The following is a 14383-nucleotide window of genomic DNA, read 5'->3' on the forward strand; positions in this document are numbered from 1 at the left end:
AAGGACACATGAAACTCAAGGAAGTGATTATTATACATCAATCATACAGTATTCCAGACATATCACAGACATTCAAAACACATTCACACCACTCAGGGACGGGGACTATGTGAGACATAAACTACAATCTAAAAATATGTACAATATATACTACAAGATAAGCAAGATATATACTACAAGATAAGCAAAGCAACAGGCCACAGTCTGCGGGCACAGGTAAGATATGAGAGTTATGGGATTTCACTCTGTTCAAGTTTGCTGATGTGTGGTCTCTTTACTTCGTAAAAACTCATCCTTGCAATTTTTTGTCCTTAATATGCCTTTCTCCTCTGTTTTATTCTTTTCTTTGCCACATAGACACTACATAAGGCCCTGAAGAGAATCCCAGGAAAACCAGCGGGATTCGAAACGCGTAGGCCCCTGCCACATGGTGTCTGCGAGAGCGACAAGAGTATCCAGTTGTTCTCTCTTAGTCGCTAGTACAATACCAAGTTTTCCTAGCAAAAAAAGTTTTTGTTTGTAGATCTATTTAGGATTGTACAGTAAAAAATTAACTGTTCTTTCATTTTTTGTGAAACTGTGCCCGCAGACTGTGGCCTGTTGCTTTGCTTATCTTGTAGTATATATCTTGCTTATCTTGTAGTATATATTGTACATATTTTTAGATTGTAAATAATGTACATTTGTCATTTTGTACATGAGGTCTTAAAAGTTTTTGTTTGTAGATCTATTTAGGATTGTACAGTAAAAAATTAACTGTTCTTTCATTTTTTGTGAAACTGTGCCCGCAGACTGTGGCCTGTTGCTTTGCTTATCTTGTAGTATATATCTTGCTTATCTTGTAGTATATATTGTACATATTTTTAGATTGTAAATAATGTAAATTTGTCATTTTGTACATGAGGTCTTGAAAATTCTGTTCTAAGAAAACCCAAAAAAACGGTTCGTTAAAAATCAAATAATAACAAATATTTCCTTTTTCAAAATAAAATAAGTAAAGGAGACAATTTGGTGTCGGGAACACTTGTTTAAGGGTCAGTTGTTCTTTTTGGGAATAAGTGAAGAAAAGAAGTTGCAGCATTTGCAATCTCAGTTGTTGTTGATTTGCTTGTGGCAAGCAGTGCTGTTAGGAGCCCAAACCCTATTTTGTTGTTGAGGTTAGATTAGATCAGGGCCTCCCACTCTTCCCTTGAATTTAGGCCCTTCTTAATCGTATTGAATTTGACCATATACCACTGCTCCTGTTGTTTACGCCTGAATGCGCTGTTACCTAATCTGGTCAGTTCTTTTATTCTTTCTAAAATGACCCATCTTTGTCGCTGTGGCCCTGTTCTTTCCAGTGGGATACTAATGGGGCGTTTTCTTTATTGTTTTTAATGGCGAATTTATGTTCCCCTATTCTTAGCCTTACCTCGCGGCCGGTTTCTCCCATATATGCCTGGTCACAAGGACACAGGATCATATATATAACATTCTTGGTTCTGCAGTTGTTTAAGGTAGTGATCTCGTGTGTGACTCCATTGTGTTCCACCTTTTTGGTAATCACACATAGTTCACAGATGCAGCAGTTTCCGCATTTGTTGTTTCCAACTGTTTATTTCCTCTAAGGGTAGTTTGGCTTTCTGTAAGGTCGTCCCTGTATGTATGTACCAGGTTTGATCTCAGGTTTTTGTTTTTTCTGTATGCGTATAACGGACGTTCAAGAATAGTTGTGTCTGGTCCATTATTTAGGATTTTCCAGTTGTGGTTGATAATATTTTTCACCTGGTTCGCTATCACTGAGTGTTGGCTCACCATCACTATTTTGCCCTGTATTTTCTTTTTCTCTTTTTTAGTTAGTAGACACTCCCTATCGTAGTAGCGTGCTCTTTTCAGAGAGTGGTCAATCAGTTTTTTAGGGTAACCCCGCTCTCTGAACTTCTTTTTCATTTCTCCGGCATGTCTGTAGAAGTCTGTTAAATCCGTACAATTTCTTCGCAGACGAAGAAACTCCCCAAAGGGTATTGAGTCTTTTTGACTTTTGGGGTGGTAGCTGTTATAGTGCAGGATGGAATTACGGTCTGACTCCTTCTTGAACAGTTCTACTTTAAGCTGTTTTTCTTGGCTCTTGATGCAGATATCTAGAAAGTTTACCTTCGATCTGCTATATACTGCTGTGAATCTAAGGTTTGGGTCTCCCAGATTGAGCCAAGACAGGAACTCTTCAAGTTGTTCTACGGTTCCCTGCCAGATGAAGAATATGTCGTCTATGAAGCGAGCCCAATTCCGAATATTTTCAAAAAATGGGCTCACTTCATTGTATATATGCTTGTTTTCAAATGAACTCACATATATACAGGCTAGACTGGGCGCACAGGTCGCGCCCATGCTGGTCCCTTTCCTCTGGATGTACAGGTCCTTTTTGAATAAGAAAATATTGTTGAGAAGTACCATGAAGACACATTTTACAATAAATTCTTTGTTTCCCCCCACAATTTCGGTCTCTTCCAGGAGGTTCTCGACTGCTACAATTGTATCTTTCTGCGGTATATTTGTGTAGAGTGACTCTACGTCGAGAGTCACCATGATCGCTCCTTCAGGGTCATCACTCCCCCCTTTGAATCCAAACCTCATGCGATTGCCCAGGGCGTCCCCCAGGGATCGGCCTTGAGCCCCACTCTTTTTAATCTTTATGTCCAGCCGCTGGCTGATGTCGCCATGCGTGGGAACCTCTCCATCGTGTCCTACGCAGACGACACGCAGCTTGCGGTTGCGATTAGTGGGGCTTCCGATCTCGAGGCAGCCAAGTTCCGTGAGGGACTCATATCTGTGGCCCACTGGATGAATGATAATTTCCTACAATTGAATGCTAAAAAAACCGAGGTGCTCATTGTGGGGAAACAAATTCATCTGTGGGGTGACAGCTGGTGGCCACGCGAGCTCGGTCCTACCCCTACCCCTGTCACTGAAGTCAAAAACCTCGGGGTATGGTTTGACTCCCAACTGAGCTTTTCCACTCACACTAAAAAGACTGCGGCATCTTGCTTTGGAATCTTGCGTCAGCTTCGGTCCACCTTCAAATACTTTGACGCTCCTACACGTCAACTCATTGTGCAAGCTTTGATTCTGTCTAAATTAGACAATGCCAGCTCTCTTTTTCTTGGAGTCAATCAGGCTGAGCTCTCCCGTCTCCAACGCGTCCAGAACGCTGCCGCTAGGGCTCTGGTTGGTTTGCCTAAATTTTGTTCAGCTAGGATAACCATTTTTAATCTCCATTGGCTCCCGGTGGCACAGAGAATAAAGTTTAAATCTTTGATTTTGACATTCAAAATCCTTAAGCTTTCCTCTCCTCAGATTCTGCAGCAACTCATTTCTCCTTATGTTCCAGCTCGTTCTCTGCGGTCTTCTGTTCTCCACCTTGCCACTGTTCCCCGTTTCAAGAGATCCAGGATTGGCGGCCGCTCCTTCCGAGTCCTTGCCGCCAAACTGTGGAATTCCTTGCCCGTCCACATCCGTGCCATCGATGAGCTCCTGGCTTTTAGGAAGGCGGTTAAAACTTTTCTTTTCCCCTTAGCCCCTTAGTTCTTGTTGCCGTCGTGTTGTGTTTCCCTCCTCCTGTCCGGTTTTGTTCTGCACTAGCGCCAGGACGCCCCTTTGCTGGGGCAGCTGTGCGCTCAATAAATCAGGATAACATAACATAACATAACATAACATAACATAACATGAGTTCATTGTCCTCATCAAACTGTGTCCCTTCCACCTTGGCTATCATATCCGCAGTGTCGCGGATATATGATTTTTGTTTTTCCACCAAAGGTTTGAGGAACCTGTCAGCGTACTGACTCAGAGGTTCAAGTAGTGAGTCAATAGACGCTACTATCGGTCTCAGGGGGGGATTATTGAGGCTTTTATGGACTTTTGGTAGTCCATAGAGGGCCGGAGTTTTGGGGTTTGTATTATTTAGAAATTTCCACTCTTCTTCAGTGATGTCTCCCTCTTCTAAGGTTTTTTGGAGCAGCATTTCTACATCTTTTTTTAGTTTGTTAAGTCTGGTTTGGGGAACTCCAGAGTAGTGTTGTTCATTGGACAAGAGGATCATTACTCTTTGATCATAATCATTTGTGTCAAATACTACTACTCCTCCCCCTTTATCCGCAGGCTTTATTGTTATACTGGTGTCTTTGGACAAGGAATTGATGGCCTCTCTCTGTTCTTTGGTAATGTTTTGTTCTTGAAAGTGTTTTTTCTCTAATAACAAACCTATCTCCAATTTCACAATGGATTCAAAGATCTCCAAATTTTTGTCAACCATGCCTAGACTGGGGGTAAAGGTGAACTTAGTTCGTAGACCCGAGTCTGTTGGTGGTTCTCTATTCGGTCTATTCTCAAAAAACCTGCGCAGTCGTATTTTACGGAAAAATGCTCTAAGATCTTTCTCTAGCTGAAATTTGTTTATGCCTGTTGTGGGTACAAAGTTAAAGCCCATCCCCAATACCTGTTTTTCTGTATTTGTTAGCGCTCTATGGGATAGATTTATGATTGGTGATTTTTCCAGCGCCAGTATATTTTGTTCCTGGTCCGCTTGTATTCCTGAGGGGCCGGGGTTTGTTGGTAATTCTGATCCTGCTCTCTTGGGGCAGGTCTCTTGGAGTATTGACCTCTCCCTCGGCCCCGGAAGTTCCCTCGACTTCTCTGTGGGCGTTGGTCTAAAAAAGGGGTTTCATATTCCCTATTCAGTCCAGCATATTCTTCATCTTCTCTACACTGTTCTTCCTCCTCCAACCTACTTTCTGATGTTCCTGAGAAGTGTACGTGTCTGGGTCTCCTAGGTTGGAACCTCGTCTGAAATCTCGGTTTTGGGCCCTCGTTTCTATTGTTTTCTGATTTTTCCGTGTAGTAGTCTTTTCTTAGGAATGGGTAAACTACTTCCTGACTGAATTTATTTATGTCCTTTCTCAGTTTTTGAGTTTTCCGATTGGTTAGATATTCGCAATATCCTGTCATATCTCGATTGATCTCCTCAAGTCTCTTTTTGGCATCCTCCACTACATTGTTGAACTCATGTTTATACTTGATCTTCATGCACACACTGTGCTCATTGTGTTGGTAATGTGTGCCCTGTCCAAATCACGCAAGAAGATGTGGCAGGTACAGCGGCTACGTAGAAGACAGCAGTATTGCTGTTTCAGACATGTGTTCTGTTAACTACTCTCAGGGCTGGTGACACAAGACGTTTGAATATAACATTTGGCATTCCCATAGTCTAAATCTGTTTTGGAGGGTACTCACTGTGTACATACTGGACACGTGTACAACTACTTTAGATCAAGGTGTCTCTACATGTGACTTGTGCTGTAAGCTGTAGTTTCAGGCCATTCATTGTTGGCGCTGTGGCAGTCAAAACGTAAGATGTAGGACACATCTCATAGGAGAATTGAATTGACATGTGTCCCCTTTTGTCTTATGTAGGAGGCGACCAAATGTGCTTTGTCCATTCACATTGCTTGCGGACATGGAGGATGTTGACATCATACGTAAATTCTGTTTGGATTGACCTACCCTTCAAGACCTATGTGGGCAGTTGGAGCCCCATCTGAGGCCTTGCAGAACCTATCCGACTGCTTTGACACCAAAATGTAAGGTGATGGCAGGCATGCATTTTTTTGCAACCAGTCCGTTCCAGTACACGGTATCCAGCGCAGGTGGGATGTCTCAACCAGTGTTCAACATGGTGCTACGGAATATATGACGTTACAATGCATGCATTTACAAAGCATGCCTTTACACCACAATTTTTACACCGCAACATCACTTACAACACATACATTTACATCGCATACCATTACAACAAATTTATTAAAACTACATTTACAACGCATTTCATTACATCGCATTATGTCTTTACAATGCATACCATTACAACGCATACCATTACATTCCATTTAAGGTTAGTGTGTGATAGTGTAGGGGTAAAAATTACAATTCTAAGTCCAGGGGGTGCAACAGTAGGGTAAGTTTTGGGTAGTGTAGGGGTAAAACTTACTATTCTAACTCCAGGGGGTGCAATAGGAGGCTAAGTGTTGGATAGTATAGGGGTACTATGCATTGTAATGACATGTGATGTAAAGACTGTGTTTAGTGACATGCATTGTAGTGTCATGCGTTGTAGTGACATCAATGTAATGTCTGCGTTGTAGTGACATGCATTGTAAAGGGTGTTTTGATCTAATGACTGTGTTGTAAATGTAGTGCGATGTGATGACTGCGTTGTAACGGTTGTTACATGGTGCTACTTGATGTCCTGTCCGCTATGATGACCTACAAGGACAGCTACATCCATTTTCCCAGGAAACATGAATTGGTAGCTGTGGAGGCTGATTTCTATGACCTTGGCCACATCCCTAATGTTGCTAGTGCCATTGACTGCACACATGTTGGCCTGGTTCCACCACAGGTATGTGAGCACATCCACAGGAACAGGAAGCATTTCCGATCCATTAATGTGCAAGTAGTATGCCGAAGCGGATATGATGATCTCCCATGCCTGTGCCAAATTTCCAGGATCAGCCCATGACTTCTACAAACTACGTAACAGCATTGTACCACAGCTGATTGCAAATCTGTACCTTGAGCGTGCATGGATTGTGGGTGAGTGCGCAGAGTCAATTAGCATGCTTTATGTGTGACATGCTGTCCTCAGGCACAGTTATATTACAAAATAGGTCTGTATATCTAAGACCTAGGTGGCTCTGTATATCCACCGGTCTTGGTTGCTGAGCCCACTGAGGAATCCCAGGACCCCGGGTGAAGTCCGCTACAATGAGGCCCATAGGTGGAGCGTACGTTTGGTCTTCTGAAGTCTAGATTCCGGTGTCTGGACAAGAGCGGAGGTGCACTACTCTACTCTCCCCAAAAGGTGTGTCAGATTGTAGTTGCATGCTGCATACTCCATAATCTGGCAATGCACAAAGAGGTCCCCCTGATCCTGGACGATGATGAGCAGCAGATGACCACGCCTGAAAACCCACACATGCCCAGTGATGAGGATAGTGGAGAGGAGGAAAGTGTCGATCTGCGTCAACAGCTCATCAACCACTACTTCTCTTGAGTGTGAGTGACATTATACAACAGTGCTATTGTCTGCTGTCTTTGATGCTAATGAAAAAGTCTAGGGGAGCTTTTTGACTGCTGTCTGTTGTTGCCTCTGTGCTGATGGGTGATGTTTGTGGCACAGATTAGTCATGACCAGCCACATGATGTCTATGTTGAAATTGTTTCTCATTATAATGTGTGCTGGTTTGTGTACCTTGATGACTAGTGTTGTGTACTGGCTGGGTTGCCATCACCGTACAAGTAAATGTTGTTCTCTTGGGTCTTTCTAGATCTCTTCAGCCTTTCAATGCCTCGTAATAATCAAAGCTCTGGTACATTGGCATCAGAGTCAACATTGTACATCCTGTGATAAACATGGAGCTGACACAAATATATAGGTGTGTAAAGAGTGTTTATTTACAAAGAGTGTTTTTGACAGACAAGTGATGTTTAAGAAAAAGGTGCAAAGTGAATCAATGAGTTGTCATTGATGGTAGACAATACAATAGCGTATTGATGTGGTGACACAGTCCAACAGATACCTGCCATCAACATGGCAGTGTGGGTAAGGATAGTCAACAAAGTCAATGTCAAGGTGAAGAGAGGTGCCATTATGGCTGGCTTTTTGACTTGCGTGTGGCTGGTGATTTGCCACGTGATCCTCCCGTGATGTTTCTCCGATGGCCCCTTTTGTATTTTCCAAGGGGTGCGTCTGCTGCAGGCTCAGCAGTGTCTTAGGAGTCATCCTGTTCAAGCTCACCCCTCTCTGTGGCTGCAGCTGAGGTGGTGGGAGTATCGAACCTGGAGGCCACTGGAGGAAGGTTGAGCTGTCCTTTGGCCCACTTGACTGTCCCTCAAAACACCCACAAGCTGGCCCCTAACTTCCACAATTTGGCCCATACGCGTGTCCATGGACCTCAGCAGCATGTGGAGCTCATGCACTTCTTTCAGAACCTAGACCATGTGCCCCTGGGTATGTTCATATGCCACAAGGACTCTGGCGATGTTGGCCAGCACTTCGGCCCCAGTGTCCTGTTTATTTAGCCCCCAGTTGCCCTCCCACCTGACCTGCTGTCCCGGACCTGTGGCGTTGCCACTCGACACACCTGCAGACTCTGCCTGCCCTCCTCAGATTGTGGGGTGCTGTTGGTATCCTCTGAGGCAGGGAGAGTGTTGCAGGTAGCACTGGTGGTGGTGGTTGAGGCTGCGCAGGTTGTTGCAGCAGGGGTCAGTGTGGTTGGTGTTGCTTAGGTGGTAGGGACAGTGGGAGCCTGGGATGTGCTCCGCCATTGCAGTTCTGATGGGCATGGTTCGGGCTCCAAATCCGATAAACTTAGGGAATCTGCATCCGAGAGTCCATGTTCGGGGAGGGGGCAGATTGGCTCTGCAGGTCAGTGTTGTCATCTGCAGCGTCAATTGTTGATCTCCTGTTGGACAGAGGTAAAATGGTCATTGAAGAGCACCCCACAAGCTTGGTGCTAGATGTTTGGATGTTACATGTGATACACCACACAGTTTACAATGCAATCACTTGGCTTCAAGATAGTGAAGATACTGAGCATCATGACATGATGTTGAGGTACATACATTACTTGTCCATGGTGTGACATGTCAATAGATACCATGTGCCACGTACAGACTGTGTGAAAACAAGGACTAGCAGCAAAACAACTTTATGTGAAGCGTCTATTTTGTTTACTCTGCATGGAAGATGTTACATCTGACCATGAACTAACCATTGTAATCTCATGCATACCTTTGTCATATCATGTACTTTACTTTCTTTTTACAACTGACATGCATGTTCTGTGTTTATATGGGCCTTGATGCTCGGCCCCATTGGCACTTACACGTAGCATTCAGTGATGTGCATGATTGTGCCCTGATTTTCTTCAACATGTGATTTGGTGAGTTAAACTTAAATTTCTGTGACAGTTACATACAATTTTCTGTCAGAAGTGGCTATTGGATCTATGCCAAGTTGGATGACATGTGAGGACTGGTTTGGTTATATGGCTCCATGCTTTTTGAGAGGAATGGCAGGGTGCATGCTCTAACTACCTACCTGTTAGTTTGATGAGTGAGATTCAATGAATGCCACTTCCTTCTGGGTGGGGGGAGTGCTCCATCCAGCTGAGCTTTGGGATGGGGGCCTGGTGGGGGTTGAAGTGCTGGCTTCCAACTCACAAACACCCCTCCCTGTTAAGATGGCTATCTAAATGTAAGCTTGATGGGGCAATGCAATGGCAATGCAATGGCTGACACATTGTTTTGGGTGTGGTGTGGATTGTTACATCCTGCTCAGCTTTGGGACTAGGGTGCCTGATGGGAGTTGCAGTGATGGCTGCCTGCACACATGCTCCCATGGTAATATTACTAGCTACCTTTGGGATTAATCAGAGGGAGTGAATGTTGGATCTGTGAGACATGTGTTGGGGAGAGTGTGGTGCATGCATTTGGACCTAGGAGGTGTAGCTTTGTAGCCTATTGACTATCCTTGCCCACATTTGAGTTTTAGTGGCTTGTGGTGTCTTTTGGACCTGGCTTCCAAACAAATGTGGTTCTACTCTGATTACCTCATCTACCATCACTGACAACTCATTGTCAGTAAATTTGGGTATTTTCTTCTGTGACATGGTGTGTGATGTGCAAATGGGTTAATGGTGGAGGTGTGAAAGTGGTGGTGATATGTGTAGTATGTGTGTATGTTGTTGTGATGGTGTGATATGTGCAGATGTGCCTCTCCCTTGTGCCATGGGGTTGGTTCCTTAAGTAGTGGAGCCATGCAAAGGATTCTGGTCAGGGAAGGTGCTAGTTTTATACTCAGCTATGTGGGTGAGTCAAATGGTGTATTCCTGTCAGGTGTGTTATGTGGGTTGACCTGGGATTTTGTATTTTTTAGTTGCATGGGGGTGTGTCATTGGAATGTGTTAGGCATTTTTTGAGGCTGAGCCAGGTAAATAGCCACACTTGGTAGCCTTGTTGTCTGTTTTTTTGTCGACCGCCATTACTGTTCCAGAGCGACTGTGGCAGTCGGAATACAACAGCCCTTCTGCCGGCACACCCATTCATCAGTAGTTCCGATCGTGGCCATCAGAAACAGCGGATCGTTCCACTGTCACCGCAATGGTATCCTAATTTAATGTGTGGTCAATCTGCTGGCTGTGCAGTAGTTTTGGGTCTTTCCGCAGCAAATCCAACCGCTGCGGACAGGTTTTCACCTGCTTCGCATGCTCTCGGCAGTCTTCGTAGAATCTGTCCGCAGCAGTCGAATTTTTCTGGGGGTTCATCCTAATCTGACCACCGGTTTTCCTGCGGTACATGCGGACGGTTAATTACTGCTACCGGGGCAGTCAGGCTGTTTTTCCGCCCGCCATCCTAATCGACCCCTTAAATCCTTCCTGGGGCTACTAGAATACATGGCCAAGCACATTAAAAATGTTGCTGCGGAGTGCGAACTGTTAAAAAAGAAAAACCAAGCAATTCGAATGGCAGAATCAACATGAGTGCATGGGGGACGCACTCAAAGAAGAAATCATAAATTCCCCAGTGCTAGGTACCTTTGACCCCAAAAAAAGACCATTCTCACTAAAGAAGCATCCAACAAAGGACTGGGAGCCACCCTTTCTCAGAGGGGTGGCATAGAAGTAAAGATATTGCCTTTGCCTCCAGGTGCCTTTCAAAGCTAAGAGTAATTACTTGGTCATTGAGAAGGAGGTCCTGGCATGTATCTGGGCAGTGAAATACTTGAAGTATTTTATTTGGAGATTGAATTTTACCATTCACACAGACCACACGCCTCTCACCTTCATATTCATTGTTAAAGGTATGGAAAACAGTACTTCCCGCATAAGCAAATGGGCCTTCTGGGCCTTGAAAACTTCTGTTTCAAAGTGGAATATGTCACAGGGGATGACAACAAAATCACTGATTTCCTGTCCAGAACACCCTTACCAACAGAACCGCCAGAGGAAATACTAGATAGTCCTATCATGGCCATAACAGACCCTGCCCTCAGGGAAGAAGAATGGAAGAAAGGCATGGAAGAAGACAAGGGTTTGTGCAGGCTTAAAGAAATAATGGTGTAAGGGTGGTCCAACAAGCACAATGAAGTCGAAGAAGAGATCAAAGACTTCTGGGAGGTCAAGTACGAATTGAGCACCATAGGAGACAAAGTGTACCTCCAGAATAGAATTGTACCTCATGAAAGTCTGAGGAAAAAATGGTTGAACTGGCACATGAGAGTCACCTGTGGCATAGCATAACAAACAACAGAATTAGAGAGAACTTCTGGTTTCCTAGGATTGTAGAACAGCTAGTGAAGGACTGTCTCAGTTGTGCCAGAAATGACAAATCTAAGCCCACATGCAAAGCCCTTGTGTCCCCAGTTGAAGTTCCCCTTAAATCGTCGAGTAGGCTAGCCATGGACATAATTGGACCCATGGACAACCTGGGGATCCACAAAAAAATCATGCTGGTCTTAGTAGACTACACATCCTACTGGATGGCACAACACATTGTGCATTGCATCAACACTAATACAGTTCTGGACTTTCTCAAGGACGTTTTCTCCGAGGAAGGTATACCGTCTACCCTGGTCACTGACAATGGGGTACAGTTCACATTGCAACTGATGAAGGACTTTTTAACCAATTTGAATATCAATCATGAAAAAATGCTCTCTATTTCCCCAAGGCCAATGGTCTAGTCGAGAGGACCAATAGACTAATAAAAGACCTCTTACAGTTAGCTATAGCTAATGGTCACAAAGTAAAATCATCCTTGCCTAACTGTTTATGGGCCTACCACATCTCACCCAATCTTGTATCAGGGGTTTCCCCTTTTGTTGCCCTCAGGAGAAGAGAACCCTGCACAAAGTTCAACCCTTAGTTGGGTAGGTTGTGGGTTCTAATACCGAGGTGTTTGGTAAAAAGGTTGAACATCACCAAACCAAGTATAAGAAGTGGTACAACAGGAAAAATGGAGTCAAAGCTCCCAAGTGGAGGGTAGGTGACATGTTATAAGCAAAAAAGAGTGTCATATGGTTTAGCAAGACCACACGAAGGAGCAAAAAGAATTGAAAAAACAACCTCACTTGGGTCGGCTAGGAAAGCCCTCACTCACCACCTGGTGATGACATGCTTCATCATTGGGCCCCACTAAAGAGGCAGAGTGCGTCTTTAGTGTGCTTCGATGCCAGATCTACTGCGGAGCAGGATTTTGTGAGTTTAGGCGTGCAGTGAAAATAAACTAAATGGTAGTGAGGAGATTAAAAATGTCTTTAGTGTATCCAAAATTGATTTAATATCTGATCACTTAGGACATATTAAAATGTATGTGTAGGAAAGTCGTCCACAATTAATTGTGTGGTTATTTCCTAATCGTCAGTCAACATGTTTCTGCCTATGAAATGGTGTAAAATTACCAGGCATTCATCAGGACTCTATAAGTGTACTAAACCCTGGCGGTATGGACACTCTAAGGCCCACCCTTACCTAGGGACGTGCAAGTGAAAAAGAAAGTGAAAAAGTGCAAAAAAAGGAAGAGAAATTGTCTCCCTAGTAACTCCTGGTTTAGGAGGCTTCCAACGTTAACGTTTCTGCATTTTGATGGTGTAATGGGTGTACACCATGGGTCACGAGAGGGGGGTGAAAGCGTATTTGGCACACCGCCCTCGACGCTAGGCACCCTCAGTATACCTGCGATACCCTCAGAACCGGACCCCGACGATGTGGGTAGGTGACATGGTCAGACCAAGAGGAGTGTAAAAGACTTGCAAAGCCAAAGCAAATTCTACCCTCCATGTCGTGTCTCCAAAACCTTCAACAACGTGATACTCCTTGAGAACGCATAGTTGTAGAGTTGTGACAAAGTTGTCAGATGTAACAATAGTTTTCGTTAGGTAAACAAGTGAGGTTTGTTATAATCTTCCTTTTTCCCTTTTCCTTTCCTTGGTAAATCCATGTCCACCCCTCTCCATCCTTTCCCCTTGGACTCTCCCTTTAGAGCTCAACTAGGAATGTTGGTGATGCACTGTGTTTGAAGAGAGCGGATAACCAATAAGGAAGTAACTGAAACCTTACTATTCCCACTCCAGTCACTGCAACAGTGTTGAAAGTGTGGATAACAGAGAGGTAAAAATTATTATTCCCACTCCAGACAGTGCATCAACAAGAAAAGTGTTGGATTGCATGAGGTGTAAAATTGACTTTTCTTCTTCCAGTCAGTTCAAAATTAAAAACAAACTAAATATCATCAACAACAAAAATATATATTTTTAAAGTAAATAAAAAAGTATATAAATATGTTCAAAATAAAAATACATTTAATATTAAAAAAAACATATTTTATTAAATACATATCTCAAATACCCGCAAATATTATAAAAGTAAAATAAAACAATAATTTAGAAATTATTTATTCACAAAAACATTAATTATTACATACGTTTAGTCCATTTACTTCCTACCCTATAACACTGCACAACTCACAAGCCACATAAAAAAATTGCATAATTAACATAATTAATTTTCAATTATACACATATTATTCATGAAAAAATACATTAAAACACATAAAATGTAATTAATGTCCTATCCTTTACACTTATAATCGCCACAACCCACAACTAAATGGCGGGTGGATCGCTCATCGTTGGCCCGGCAGGGGTGATCCACCCGCCATCCCTGCGGCAAAGACCCCCCACCATATTGCAATGGCTGGGGGGTCCGCAGCAGACGGGAAGACCGTCCGACGCTTTTCCACCCGGTCGTCAAGTCGACCGAGCCGAAAAGGGTTCAATATGGTGGCGGTGTCTGTTAGACACCGACAGCCATATTACAATGTGGGCGGGAACATGTCTTTTTATGGCGGCAGTGCCGCCACGGAAAGGCAGGCGGAGTTTGCTTGTGGAGGCCTGTTGCGGGCCCGCAGGGACTCTGGGGGGTTGGGGGTGCACATGGGGGATACCTATGGTATCCCCTGCATTTTAATGAACAACGTGGCAGGCACCGCGCGGGTCCTGTCACACTGTGCATTGAAAAGCTCAACCTGCCTTTGTTTTAATTGCGCCTAATTGGGAGTGCGGGACTGCCTCACCCTCAGCCGGTGGTCCCGTTTCCCGGGGGTATGGCGGGTGGACAAAGTCTGCACGCCTTACTAATGACCCCCATAGTATTTAACAACTAATTAGAAAGTAAGTCAAATTAATTTACTCCCCACCCTGCTCCCTCATAAACTCAAAACCCACACTCGAAAAAAAAGAATAACGCAATTACCCTATTTAATTATGAATCCATTAAATAATATTAAT

The sequence above is a fragment of the Lissotriton vulgaris genome, chromosome 1_1 (genome assembly GCF_964263255.1).
Source record: "Lissotriton vulgaris chromosome 1_1, aLisVul1.2, whole genome shotgun sequence".
In the NCBI taxonomy this organism is placed as follows: Eukaryota; Metazoa; Chordata; class Amphibia; order Caudata; family Salamandridae; genus Lissotriton; species Lissotriton vulgaris.